Below are 15,403 nucleotides of genomic sequence, written 5' to 3'. Positions count from 1 at the left end.
GTTTTTCTTTATTCAACTTTTGAACAGTGGTACTCAGTCAGTACATATTCAGTAAATGCAAATTATTTACCTGGCAGTGCACTACAGGCATAAATCTAGACCCCTAGATAAAACATTATGGCATTATAGCAGTGACAACTCCTCCACAGTAGCAGGTGGGATTTTTCTTTTTTGAGGACGGCTCCTTTTACCTTTCAATACGGATGGTCTGTTTATGTTTTGATCAAGAGCCTTTTTTTTTTTTTTTTTTTTTTTTTTTTTTTTGGGCAGCTGAAGAGGAGAAGTCTATCTTATGGCCAACCACTGACTGTATCTTGGTCGCAAAACCCAGTATGCAGGTTCATCTGTAACAGTCCTTGTGCCACAGATCCGCACAGTTGCTTCTACATTAAACAGAAGAGCAGCGACATGGGTGCAGGTCTCTGCGACTCCAGCCATACAGGTGCAGTGGGCGGCTTCAACCTTCCCTGTGATGCTCACAGCGATCCATGGCTGCAATGCTGGTTCATTCAGTCTTTGAGAGTGCAGGACCTGAAACACACAAAGTTCATTTAAAGACAAGAACTATGAGCCAAGGCCGACATAAATGTGTTTTATAAACTTTATCATAAATGTAACAAAGTGTTTAGAAAGTTAGCACATGTCATTTTTCATTTTTTTTTATGTATCCATCTATAGAACGCTGCATGTTATATTCTAAATCAGCCTGTTCTCTGTCAGAAACCTGCCTGCAGAAAATGAACCTAAAGTATGTAATGCAAGGATGTAATCACTTTCAAGATGGAGAAAGCATAAAGTGACAATTATGAATCACTTAATATGATAAGGAGATTCTGCAGGTCATTAATCAATGTATAAAATTAAAATGTATTTTTAGTGACACAAGATACAAATATTGAAGATGTATAATTAGAATTATTTATAATAAATATGAATAAATCATTGCAATTTCTTTAACCATAAAGAATAACTAAATCCTTCAGGACAATGTCACATCAATGCACTGAACTCAATATGTTATCCCTCTAACAGAGCCTCCACATGTTCTCACTGTAATTTCCCCCTCATGAATGAATTTATGCTGCACTAACCTGAATGTTCGGGGGAAAATCAAACGCATTTTACTCGCAGTACTCGAGCTGACTTACCTTTGTTTTAATGACGACTTGTACGCGCTGATTCCACAGACAAGGTACGAAAATATGTCAGGCTACATCAATCCGGTTGTTCAGTGATGACGTGATTTAATCCTACTTCCGGGCCTAAAGTAGTCTGCGTTTAATATGGCTTTTGTGTTGTTAACATGTTTAATGTTTTGTATTTTCTTCTATTTAATCTCAAAAAGCTCCTAAAACAGTCAGTGATCACTGTTGACCTCCCTCGGCTTTTATTACTGCTAATCAGTTATTTAAGCTCAGTTTTTAAAACCTTACGATGTAACTACAGCACAGCCCATGCAGCAGTATATGAATGACTAACCTCGTATTGTGGATGGATTATCTCACTTGTTCTCCTGGCTGAAGTTTAGTCCTTTTACAGCATCCTGCAATGCGATTACATTTGTTCCTGACCACCGAGAACACTCACGTTAACTTTTATCGAGTGGAAAAAAAGTTAGCTTGTTTATGTTATGCTAACATAGCTGTGTCGCTAGCTGTCACGTAGCACATCATTATATACCAGCTAGCCAAACTTCAGTAACCCTACAAACGTCACTGCTGTTTAGTTTTCTGTCTTCATTTATGTTGGAAGTTATAGCAGAGCTGTACGTTTGAATTTTTTTCCCAAAACCCCACAGTCAGGACATGCTATATTGTATTTAGATAGAAGCTAGCGCGCTAACTTCCTGCTAACTTCTAACGCTGTTAAATGTCATAAATTCCATTTTCATGGATGCCTGGATGTTAAACTCAATTGTTACACCTGGTAGAGCAGAACACTGATCATTTTATTAAAGATGAAAGACTTTAGACAGTTTTTCAACTCTCAGTAATGCCACAGTGATCGTTTGATATATGGACCTGCAGCGGAGTTTAGGCCCAGACACGGCCAGTGACGTCAGACTGAACAACCGGATAGCGGTTGGTCTTCAGGGTTTCTACTCCACGGCCGTATTTTATACGGGTCCACATTTCCAATGCACACTATTTCTGCAGGTACCGCCGCTTCGCCTCTGGACGCAATCGGTCTCCATACAGTCCATTCTCTTTTGAGCTGCTTTTAAGCATCTTGTAATCGTCGTTCCAACACAGTGTGTTTGTTTTGATTCGTAGACCCCGAAAATGGTGCTGCGCTCCCACAATGCATTGCGGCGTGACGTCAACTCCAAAGTCTTTTATAACCCCGCCACCTTATGTTCTGACATCATCATGATGATCAAAGGCATTTCATATGCCTTTGATCTGTGAATCCATAAATAGGGGTAAGACTCCCAAACTTAGTCAGTTTATTTGCAGCACTCAAGTTTGCAGTTGAATCTTTAACACAGTCACTTCATCAACACTCCAACATGTCTCAGAGTAAACACGGCGAAATTCAACAAGCTTACACTGGCTCTCCTCTCGAGGTTGCCCAGCTAAATTTCTCAGACGATGTTTTATCTGCCCGAAGGCCATTAGCTGAAATTAGGCAGGAAAACCAAGATCTAGAGAACAGGCTTAAACAAATCCAAGCAGAAAAAATTGAACTTGAAGAGAGGTGCAGACACATGGAGGCCCAAAATATACACTTGGAAGAAAGGCATAATGCATTTCTCTACCAACAAGACCAAGAAAAGAAAAGGCAGCCCGATGTAAATATTATAAATGAGGGCTGGGAAAGAATGTTTGATCGAGCGCGACAACGGATTCTAAACCTGACGACAGCAAACAAGCAAAACCACGCTGACTTAAGAACAATGTCCTACCAGCTTCAACAGACACAAGCTAGTAATCAGGAGCTAAAAGGGAATCTTGATAAAACTGAGAGAAAAAACCAGGAAATGCAAGTAAAACTTGATAAAGCCCTGGAAAAAAACAAAGAGTTTCTTCGACTGGAAGAAATACATAAAAAAACACAACTTGCTCTCCAAGACTTAAAAAGGAAAGATCTGCAACTGCACGAATTTTACAATGAAATAAAGCAGAAAACCACTGAAGTAGAAGGAGAACAGGAAAAACTGAAAAAAAAATGCTTAGACATGCAGTATAGGTTGAATGAAATGCTGAGAAAGAACACAAAGCTCAAGGAACTTAATAAGGAAAAGGAAGCATTTCTCCTTAAACAGAACAGCAGCATTGTTGCTCAGTTGTCCCAGGTCGAAAGTGAGAGAAATGAGCTAAAGAAAGAGAACACAAATCTCAAGAAAGCTTTACAAAGTCTCAAGAACCAAATGGGAGAACCTCACTGTTTAATAACTAAAGATAATGAAATATTGAAAAAACAAAACTGCGAACCTGAGGAACTTAATTCTCCTGTCTCAGAACCACCTCCTGGACGTGGGTCAGACTAGTGGTTCGTGGCGTAGTTGTGCCAAACGCCTACTTAAAGTAGGTTTAGGTCTTGCCACAGTAGGCCTTGTTATTCCTGCAGCTTACTGGGCCTTCTCAATGCTTAATAACAGCTGTTCTCCATATTACCCTGTCTATGGCCTCTTTGAGTCATATTGCCACCTTGATAATGGATTAGTTCCTATTTAAAGAATAATAATGATGGACTGCTTTTCTTTCACAGTCCAGAAAACCATATGTTGTTCATTTTTAGCAACATGAGCAACATATAGCTAACGTGTGCTCTCATTTTTCTTTTCCTCTGCCCCTCACCCCCAACCAGTCATGACAGATGGCTGCCCTTTCTTAGCCTGGTTCTGTCAAAGGTTTCTTCCTTTTCAAAGGGAGTTTTTCCTTTCCACTGTTGCCCAGTGCTTGCTATTAAAGGGGATCATTTGATTGTTGGGGTTGATAGTTTCGAATTTAATTGGCTTGAACTAAAAAACATGAAACTTCAGGTGAGGGGTTCACATAGTAGGGAGCACTACAAAAATGTAATTAGCGGCAAATCAAAATAAAGAAAACAAATTTTGAAAAACGTCTCTTACTGCTCTGTTTATTTCCTTAAATGAACACTTGTATGTTTTTTTGTCATAGTAGAATAAGAATATTAATATGAATATGAACACCGAGGCGTTCCCAGACCAGCCGAGAGATATAATCTCTCCAGCCTGTCTTGGGTCTGCCCCGGGGCCAAATGCCTGGTGGCACCCTTGCCTCCATGGGCACCTTAACTCATCACTTTTGGCACAGAGAATGTATTATATGAACTAATATCAGTAGGCTGAAGCCTTTTACTTCAGCTGTGATTGGGTTTGTTTTTCCAGCTTCATTAACAGTTGTTATTTCAGAGATCAGATGTCCTCACAGGACAGCAAATATAAAAATATGATATTGCAGAATATGATGCATTGGTGTGGATTAAACAGTGTAATAGTTTTGATATTTACCTTAAAGAGCTTCAGCAGTAACGTTAATCCATATTGCACAGATAGAGAAAATCAGCAAAATTATTGGTTTTACTTTTGATATTTTGCCAGTAAAACAGCTTTATGTCTCCTGAGGCCTTTTCATTGCTTACTTTGCTAAAGTAAAAGAAAAAATCCTCCCATTCCTCACTGTTAGCTAATCATAAATCCATCACTGGATCACACCCAATTGCTAGCACAATAATCATGTTTAAGGTTGTGAGCTGGTGTCTGATTTCGTTAAATAAAAGACATCATCTGCATAAATGAATGCAGAAAAACTTCATCAGGAAACAGAAAACTAAGTGTCTGATGCTAAAATACCACATATGTTCCCTCCTATAACAAACATTAAAAACTAAGGATTATTTACAGTATCATATTTTTTTTTATCAGATATGTTCGTATTAGTTTGTGTAAGAATGATTAAACTGCATAGTGACAACCAAAAAACTGGTTCACTCATACCTTAGACCGATGTTGAACAACATGCCTTCCTCTAATGTTAAGTCAGTCTTTGCATTTTTTCCAGGTAACTCCCACAGGCATGAGATGATGATTAAATCTTGGATGTGTAATCTGTCGTGTATACAATGTGTCAGTCATAATACCCTGAAGAATTAGAGATTACACACACTATTAAAAGATGTAAAATATATGGCCACCTATTCAAAGCTGAATATTCAAAGTCAATCTTCATGGGTATATGTTTTTAAATGCAAGTGCAGAGCATATGATTAATTTTTTATAGTAGCAGAAATTAAGGTGAAACACTCGTCTGAATCTTTATCTGAAAAAGGCCTAGGAAAAAACTATTTATTTTTTCAATTTTTCATTATAATCTGCCAAGATTTAATCTGGTTTTAAGATCGGCACACAGTCAAGAATCAAACCTAAGCTACTCACTGTGTCCCACATATGAACCTTCTGATCAGATTGGAGCTGTTGTGACTTGTATTTCCATAGAAAATCGTGACGGTGCCTCTGTAACTGTATCCGAGCCAAGGAAATCACAGTGCCATATAAGAATGTTTTAATAATGTTACGGTTAAGAGATGGAAACACCTGCTTATTTCTTTAAATGTCCATTTTAAGATGTAAATGGCCTTTTGCCCACAATCCACTCCCGGTTTTGTAATATTTTTGTTATTCCTGTGAAGCCTGAAATGTGCTGGGGAGTGAGACCGATGAACTGAATTGCTTTGAACCTGGATGTTGTCTTACAATCGCAGCAGGGTTACGTAAGTGCAGCATTCAAGTTGCTGCCATTCAGTGTGATCACTGCCATTTGCTTTTGATTTTTTGTCTTTTTTTTTCTTTTTGTCTATTAAATTGTCTGTTAAATATGGTGTTGACCATGAATTAGGCCAGGCACCAGATAGACCAGAGGTCATCTGGATGTAGCCCCAAACAGAAAGTCACTATGAAAGCAACAAAAAACAGCAATTATCAGGTGTCTCCCCTCATAAATGCGGGTGGGGCGTATAAAGGAGAAGAGCCAGAGACAGTTGGATGGGAGAGGAGGACCGATCGCCACTGACATTAGATGCTTCCAATTCTGCTTGAACCGTCACGTGTATTTAATTCTGCCCCAGGGAAAGACAAACCATGGAACAGTGAAATCTCAATAGGTCATTCTTACTTTTAACCACCTGGGGGAGCTTGTCTGTATTTGAACAGCCTGTGGCTCTTGTGTTGAGCCCAAGGGGACATGATGATCCAGAGATGAACAAAAAAATGCTGAGTGAATCGGTAGAGAGACAGACAACCATTCAAACTCACATTCACACCTGTGGGCAATATGAAAATCCCTAGTTAACCTGACCCCATTAATTGCATGTCTTTGGAAGCCAAAGTACTTGGAGAGAACCCAAACAGACATGGAGAGAACATCAAATGCCAGACAAAAAGGCTCCAAGCAGATGGTGGATTTAAACCCAGGATGTTCTTGCAATTAGCCAAAGGAATTCCTAATAATCACTAACCCAGCAAACAGACCCACGTGCCCAAAGTGGGCAACACAGGGATGTTGACATGGTGAGAGAACCACAGAGACACCGGCCCCAGTTCTGCCGTAAAATGTAGAGCACATCTCAGTCCAAATGTGGCAACCTATTGATTGGGCTGCCTACACTAAGTAGAGAGGGACCCCCAGTGGAGCCCTGCAGTATACCCACAATATGCCCACACTTAAGGCATGGGCTGCCCCTTCACAAACAAAATGTGGTTTAACAAACATTCCCCTGACAATGGTCAATTACAAGGCCTGGGCTCAGAATAAGTGAAAAGTAACCAATGTCCAAATTAAAAAATAATCTGTGGATAACTATTTTTCTATTGTTTTACTATTCTCTTACTTTTCTTTATTAATGACCCCAAAACTGGTAGCTGGTGCTTTATTCTTACCTGAAGTGCCCCATTGGTAGAGTTCATGTTGAGCAACCTGTCTGCTTCTTACTTTCTTACTTTCTGTCTGCTTCTTACTTTCTCTTCTTGGGTAACTCCCACTGGTGTCCTGTGGCAGCTGTGAACTGGATTAATGCTGTCTCTCCTGTTTTTTGAGTCATTCTCAGATACCCTGCAAGGCGATAAGTTCCCTGCTAAGTAAGTATTACTTCTCAATGATTTACTTTAACTGTCTGCAAGAGATGTTATAAATTGCTTCTTTTCCCTAGAATACGTAATGAATGACACACTTGGTTTTATTAGGGTGATAGAGAGCTGCTGATGCAAACAGATTTGCTTTGATAATTTTAAACAAATATTGGGAGAAATATTTTATATTTAAGAAAAGTGTCTTTAGGTGAGTTTGTGGAAACAAAATGTTCCATATCAAAAGAAAAGTACCACTCTTACCTCTCTAATTAAATTTTTTTTTATTAATTTAGTCAAATATGCATTGCTTTGATCTGTGTAAGTCACATCCATGACATTTTATTATTTATTGTTTGTTTACTATTTCTTTTGCTATTGTTTGCTTTTATTACTTTTAAAAAAATTATGCCTTTAAATTGTAAATGATGTGGATGCATGTGCAGGAAGCTGGCTGTTTACTATGATGACAGATGTGCAAACTTAGATCAAAGTTGCAAAACGTATCATATTCCAACCATCTTAATGTGGATAGAATAAATGTTAGTTGAGGAGCTGTAACTGTCCGATGAATCCAAAGGTTTAAAGTACAATATTATTCCCTGAAATGGGAACAGAAGTCTACTGTTGACCTTCGCTTAACCGGGTGTGGTGACACTTTCTCTCAGCTGAACACGGGACACACACACACACACACACGCACGAAACATGTACATATATATAGTTACTTCTTCAAAAAAGTAACTGAGTTATGCAAACAACAATGTTTTTGCAGCTGTTTACCTAAAATGCAGCCAAGGCGTTTTTTTAAAATAAACATTTCAAACTATTTACAGAACAATCAGCTGTTCTGCATCAAATCTGATGCCACACAAATTATTTGTGGCACTCCAAAAAAATAATTTCTGTCCACTATGAGATAAAGGAGAACAACAGCCTGATACCTGCAGGCCTGACAACAGGAGATGTATCACTCCTGTAACACCTGTAACATTCAGCAGCCGCCTCATTGTTCTGACACGCACTACAAAACTATTGACTACACTACACACTAACTACACACTAACTACACACTAACTACACAAGATTTGCGCTAAACGTCTCAAATTTCTCACATCTCAAAACACCGCCGTCACTCCTAAAACTTCCCCCTTCCTAAACAAATGCCATGTTGCCATATCATTTTTTGATTGGACCAATAGGAAAGAGTGGGATTTTTTTGGTTTTGTTTTTGCTCACAGGCGGAGAGTGCTTTCGAGCGTTTTCCTTATAAAACGCCGTTTTTACCGTTTCTTCCCGCAGTAAATATAAACAACGATAGTATTCAGGAAGAAAACCAAACATTGCATATATTTTTATCATAACTCTGGTTTTACGTGACCTATCAACACAATTTAAAAACTGGTATAAAGTCCACACTTTTTCCGTCAATTGTTCCGTCTGTCCTGCTCACATCTCCAATGGTTGTACACGTTGTCATTAACGTGGCTTCACTGCACATCAGCCACGCCGCTTTGCTAGCTAAAACACCGGTGTCGGCGCATAAGGACGCTGTCATAGCCTGTCAACGACGTTGATTAGCTGCGTATATACGAATGTGAATCGCATCATTGGCTGGACTATAGGATAAGGTGGCATCGTTCTAATCCATACGGGAGCAGCCAGTCACTTACTGACTAACACTGCAAAACAGAATTGTTAACGTATTTATTTTAATTTCAATTCAGGTCAGATTTTTTTTTTCTGTGCGCAACTCAGATTTTCTGTGCGCAGAGACTGTGCCAGCAGTGCGCAATTGCGCACGTGCGCAGCTTAGAGGGAACATTGCTTGGAAATGATCAATAATCATATTCCCAAAATTTATATCATCATGAAAATATGGAAATGGACTAGGATGATGAATGGGATGTTTGTGATAGTTTGAGTTTGTTGTAATTTTAAGCCAAAAAGTTTACTTTTTTGACAAAAATGGCACCAATGCTCTTTTAATGGTGAGGATGCGGAGAGATGGAGGCTGCATGCCCTGATGAAAAGCTTTTGTTGTGCTCTAAAAGTAGTTATAAAATTTAGATTTTCTGAATCGTTGGAAAAATCTTATTTAATGGTGTTTTATTTTTGGACACATTTCCAGTTAATTATTGTAGTTTCAGTTAATTTTTGTAGTTCATTAGTTCCAGGAGGTCAGAGTTCACACTTGTGATGCCATCAGTAAGCGCAGAAAAACAGTGAGACGTGAGAGCAATGTTTGCTGATGATATGCTATGCTGCCTGTAAACTTCAAACCTGAACTGAGGAGAATAAAGTTGCCAAAAGGAGAATGGAGTCATTTCTCTCTGAGGGTGCAACACTTTATTACATTTTTTGGTTTGTTTAATCCAAAAGAGTTCTAAGTTAATCTTACAAACGCTCCACCTCAGCGTGAGACGATCATACCAGAGCGAGGATCCCAGAGAAAAGTAAAAATGGGTCTTCACAAAGCAGCCAGTGTGGGTAAAATGACTCTCTGACTCACGGTGCCACTCCCGAGCAGGGACTCCTCCCCAATCCACTAATAAAGCAATTTAAAATAGAGGTGGCCCTACCGTTTACCTATGAGAAAAACCACTGATCAATAAAGCAATTTCAGAGAGGCAGGCACTCTCTTGACCAATCAGAGAGTGAATTGACCTGATCTATGTGAAACAGCTGTTTGGGGAGTTTTTACCCCCACCCTCGCTCAACTCCAGAGACCCCAAGTGATCGGAAGCTCTCGCCTGCCTGACTCTCACCTAGTGGAAATAGGCCCCTGACTGTAACCCCCGGCCGCAAGCTCGACCTGTCAAGCTCTTCCCAGACCTGTCAATAAAGTCATTTCAGCAAGGCAGGCTCTTGCTTGAGCCACTGAAACACCAGGGGACAGTTTTGATCTGACCAATGAGCTGAATTTACAGCCTTCTGACGAGTAAACCGAGCAAAGTTTTTGAAATCAGTCAAGACAACTTGGCAGACTTTGCAGACTCTGCAGAAATACACAAATCCTTACCAGCTGCCCTGCAACCCGTGTTTCTGACCCAATTAACAGGCTGTATGGAGCACTGTCCCTTAACTGTTAAGCTCACCTTTTTAACAAATGATGTGTGAATTTACATACATAATATTAACAGGGCAGACACATAACTAACAACATAAGACTGGTAATTGACATTCTGGATGAATAGTTTCATTATTTTTTTGGATTTTTATAAAGCTTTCGACTCCATTTACCATGTATTCATGTTCAGAGCACTTGATATTTTTGGTTTTGGAAATATGTTTAAAAAATCAATTCAAACTTTAATTGCAGATGCAAATAGCTCAATTAAACTCCCATTTGGTACGACGAAAAGGTTTGATATCAACCGTGGGATTCGTCAAGGTTGCCCAATTTCTGCATATCTTTTCCTTCTTCCTATGCAGTTACTCTCTATTCATTTTAAAAACAGCAGTGTAATGGGTCTCTCTGTTGCTGGCAGAACATTATCTATTACTCAACTAGCAGATGACACAACACTTTTTTTAAAGGATGAATATCAAGTTGATGAAGCTCTCAAAGTTGTCAATAATTTCTCAATAGCCTCTGGTCTTAAACTCAACATTCCAAAATGTGAACTTCTCCCTGTTAAATTCTGCACAGATACTATTGTATCAGGTGTTCCTGTTAAAAATAAGGTTAAATATCTTGGTATTATTATTCAAAAAGACCAAGATGCTAGATTATCTGAAAATTTTGACCCTCTCATCAAGATCCTTGGTAGCCAAAGTTGAAAGCCTCTCCAGACTTATTTATGCAGCTATGGCACTTGATGTTTCGAAAGAATTATGCACAAAAATTGATAAAATATTATTTAACTTCATTTGGAAAAAGAGAATACATTATATTAAAAAAAATGTAATGATGAACAAGTTGTGATCTGGTGGCCTAAATTCTTTAGATTTCACTTCCCTAAATACGTCTTTTAAAATCAAATGGATCAAACTCTTTTTAAAAAATCCCAATTCATGTTGGAATTTTATTACCAATCATATCTTTAACTCACTTGGAGGAATGCACTTTCTGCTAAGATGCAATTACAATATCTCTAAATTACCGATTAAACTCTCCAACTTTCATAGTCAACTCTTATCATCTTGGTTAATGATATACTCTCACAACTTTTCTCCCCATAAATATCTCATTTGGAACAATCAGGATATTAAATTTAAGAACAAATCATTATATATTCAGAAATGGGTTGATAGAAAAATTTTACTTGTGAATCAATTACTGAATGATAATGGTCAATTATTCTCTTATAAGGAATTTTTCTCTGTTTATGATTTTCCCGTCACTCCAAAAGAATATGTTGTAGTTTTTGATGCAATACCAGATGGGGTGAGAAGGTTATTGGTGTCTGCTCCTAAAGGTAGAAATTGTATTATTCCAGAACTAAATCCCGCTAGCATATACATCGGTAACATCTGTCCTTTATTGAGTGATAAAGCCACAAATCAATGTATTAGACAAATTATTCAAAGAGATGTTGTTTCCAAACCTGCAGCTGTATTCTATTGGAATAATATTTAAAATGATGTAGACTGGAAAAACACTTGGATTCTATCAAGGAAATTTATCATCACTAATAAGGTAAGAGAAGTTACTCTTAAGTTGATCCATAGATCTTATCCGGTAAAGACATATCTGGTTAAATTTAAGAAAAATATTTATACTCTTTGTACTTTTTGCAGCAATGCAGAGGAAACAATATGTCTTCTATTTGGGGAATGCACGTATACACGTATATATTGGATTGATTTAAATAATTTTATAAACACCAAAATTGATCCCTCATGCAAACTGAAGTTTCAACATATTCTGTTTGGCCTCTCACATACCGATAAAATAAATCCAGGAAAAAAATATATTATCAATCTTTTGATTATTTTTGCATACATTGTACAAAATTTTCTCAACAGCATCCAAACATATTTGCTTTTAAAGCCCTGTTTTCCAATTATCTAGAGAATCTAAAGAACAGCACTAACTCCAAAGCATGTAAGACACAAGATTTACATGTTGTTTATTTATACCTTGAGCATCTCTTTCTTTTTTAATCGGTTATTTTGTTTGTTTGTTTTCTCCTGAAGTATACTTTTTTGTTTATGTATTTGTATTTATGACTTGTAGAAAAGATACTGCAAGATGTTAAATATTTCATACCCTTTCTATAATTACATTACTATCTATATTTGTTGTTCAATTGTTCAAATAAAAAAGAAATTTAAAAAAATCTTGCGGTCGCTGGATTGGGACACAGCCTCTGTGTACTTCCTCTGTTAAGTTTAAGGTCCTTGTCTTGGTGTCAGCATTTTCAGTTTCGTGTCTTCCCCGTCCTGTCAAGTGTGATTGTCCTCAGCTGTGTTCCTTCTGTGCTTCCACTTCACTCATTACCCTCTGTGGCTGTATCCCAATTCAGGGTCTGCAGCCTTAAAGGCCGCATTTTAAGGCCGATTACGTCACAGCGACGCAACAAAGGCTGTCCCAATTCAAAGGCTGCTCGAAATGCGGCCTTCAAATGCGTCCTTCATTTCCCTGAATTTTAAGGATGTGGCGGTGAAGACTTCATGGCCCAACATTATGGAGGACCACAAGAGCCACGCGCATCAAAATAAAGAATTCTGTGCTTAAATAATGAATTGTAGAATAAATTCTGCATTTGTAAATTCATTTTTGAATTCCAATTTAATAAACTGCATTTCAAAATCCTTTTTCCTTTTACGAGCTAGCTACGTGTTTTGTAAGCTGCTGTGCTCTTCACAAATAAAGCTGGAAGCAGCTCAGACTGTTAGAACCAGCACTGAGCCCTGTTACATTTATACAGTGTTAGAGCAATGGCTGCAACCTACAGCCTTTAAACTAGCGATTACAATGCTGACAGTAAACTCGTCAGTCCAGATGTTACCACATTACTCTATGATACTTAGAGTTAAAACAACTGAGACAGGCTGATTAAAATAACAGCTGTCAGTTCTCTCATTCAATATATCAAGACTGGAGATCACACTACTGATTTCAGTTCATTTAATATGTGAGCGCACAGATTCATTCTCAACTGGACATAAATGATGATCAAAGGTTGTATATATGATGAATTCATCAAATCCCAGCCTCTAACACAGTGCGCTGAATCTTAGCTTTGAATGTCCAGTATATTCTAATCAGTGCAATTTAAGAATTCACTGAACCTACAGTATCTACACCTGTGTGGCAAATGTGTGGTAAAGACACAGATAATGAAATTTAATTATTAATATAATATACATCATGAAAAACGAAAGCTGAAATTGATTCAGTTTAGTACTTTTCTCTGTATGCTCTGTGATTATAAAGGCCTTAAATTCTGTGATATATACTGTAAATGATTTTCACAGAGGTCTTAAAGTACTTAAATCACTGCTGATAGTCTGGTTGTTTATATTTTCACATGTTTTTGTGTCTGTAGGGCTGTTTGATGACGATTTGGACTCCTCTGGGAGATGAGGACACACCCACATCTGTTCCATACTGCAGCCATTGATGGTGTTACAGCTCTGAGTCAGATTTGGGGCATCAGACGCACACACTGGAAAACCAGCACCTGGACTTCATGCAGGAGAGACAGCCTCAGTGATGATGGACTCTGCATCCTCTACTTTACCTCCTAATCTCTTTCTCCTTTAACACACAATTAAAATCACTCCAAAAGAGTGTAAACTTACTGAGGACGTCTCTAACTTGTACACATTTGTACTTTTACTTGTTTTATGAGTTATTTTTAAGAAGAGTAAAGTTATTCACATGAAGTTTTTATTCTTCTGTATTTATTCTTTTGTATCATGTACCACAGTCATACTGAACTTTACAGACCTGGTGAATTGGAGAAAAAAAAGATCACAAATGTGATATCACATTTGTACACTATCAGAAAGTGCCAAACACTGCCCTGGTGGAGTGAGGAGCTGTAACGAGAAGCAGAGTGCTCTGTTTATATTCTAAAAATGTTTTAAGCTTGTTTCAAAGATTCTGTGCAGCAGCTTTAAATGTTTTCCAAAAGCACACATAAATTACCTTATCAGTGTTTCTCAAACTTTTTACAGTGTGTACCACCTGAGAAAATGTCAAGCTCTCCTAAGTACCACTATGAAAGCATGAAACTCATAAATCTTACAACACAAAATTAGTATTATTAAATTAGTCAAATTAGTATCTGCAGTAAAGATTTTTTCATACATTGTATACATTCTACCACAGGCAAAGTTGCCTCCATTTTTATTTTTTTTAAATTAGTGTTTTGTAATAATTTATTCGTAATAACGTATTCTGTTTTGGGAGTATTTTTTATGTATCTGTATTATATTATACATACTCATTAAAAGTGAATCTCTGTCCAAAAAATGCACTGTTTACTTTTTACTCACTATGAGCATCATTCATTCATTAAGGTTAGGATATGTATTTTTCTTTTTATTCCAATCCATTCTTCTTTTGCAGCATTTAAATAAACTTTATCAGATTTGATGATTTTGTTACAGACTTTTCAAAAAAGTGTTTTGTTTTTCTTTCACAAATGTGAGGATTAAATTGTGTTAAAATGTACAAAACAGTGATGTCATGTTTTGTGATGAGGACCCAGGCAGAGAGAGACTTGATGAATTTAAGAATCTTATGACTTAATAAAGAAATTTGCAGACTTGCACAGAGATTTATGATGGCTGATAACGGGGGACGAAGACAACAGACGACGAGGACAGGGAGGAACAGGGGTTTAAATGCACCAAGGAGACAGTCAGAGGGAACTCGGGACAACTGGAGACATTTAAGGATGCAGGGACTGACAGAGACGGGGAAGAAGTCTCATCGTGACGTGTAAAGTTTATTTTGCCTGGCTGGGCAGCTCTCTGGGTGCTCAGCATCCCCAAAGCTCTGATCCTAGAATCGCCCCTGCGTCACCCCCAACTCATCCTATGGTATGCTGGAGTGTTCCCAACTCAGTATTGTGATATAATTTCTCCAGCTTCCCCAGGGTCTCCTTTTGTATGACTGAAACACCTCACTTGGTGGAATAGAGTAGACAATAGAGTTGGGCCTATAAATCCAAATATCAATAGTGTGGATCAATACAAGCGCAACAGGATCGATACTTTATTTCTATGCAATGGCTTTCTTCTGAATGCTTCCTGGATGACCAAACTCTTCCTATCCTGTGGCCATTTCCACAGTGTTATTATTTCCGTCATAACCAACAGCTTCCAGGCACCAGTGAAAAAAGGAATGGAGACCAA

The sequence above is a fragment of the Oreochromis aureus genome, linkage group 8, assembly GCF_013358895.1.
Source record: "Oreochromis aureus strain Israel breed Guangdong linkage group 8, ZZ_aureus, whole genome shotgun sequence".
Taxonomy (NCBI): Eukaryota; Metazoa; Chordata; class Actinopteri; order Cichliformes; family Cichlidae; genus Oreochromis; species Oreochromis aureus.
This window is presented reverse-complemented; position numbering follows the sequence as displayed.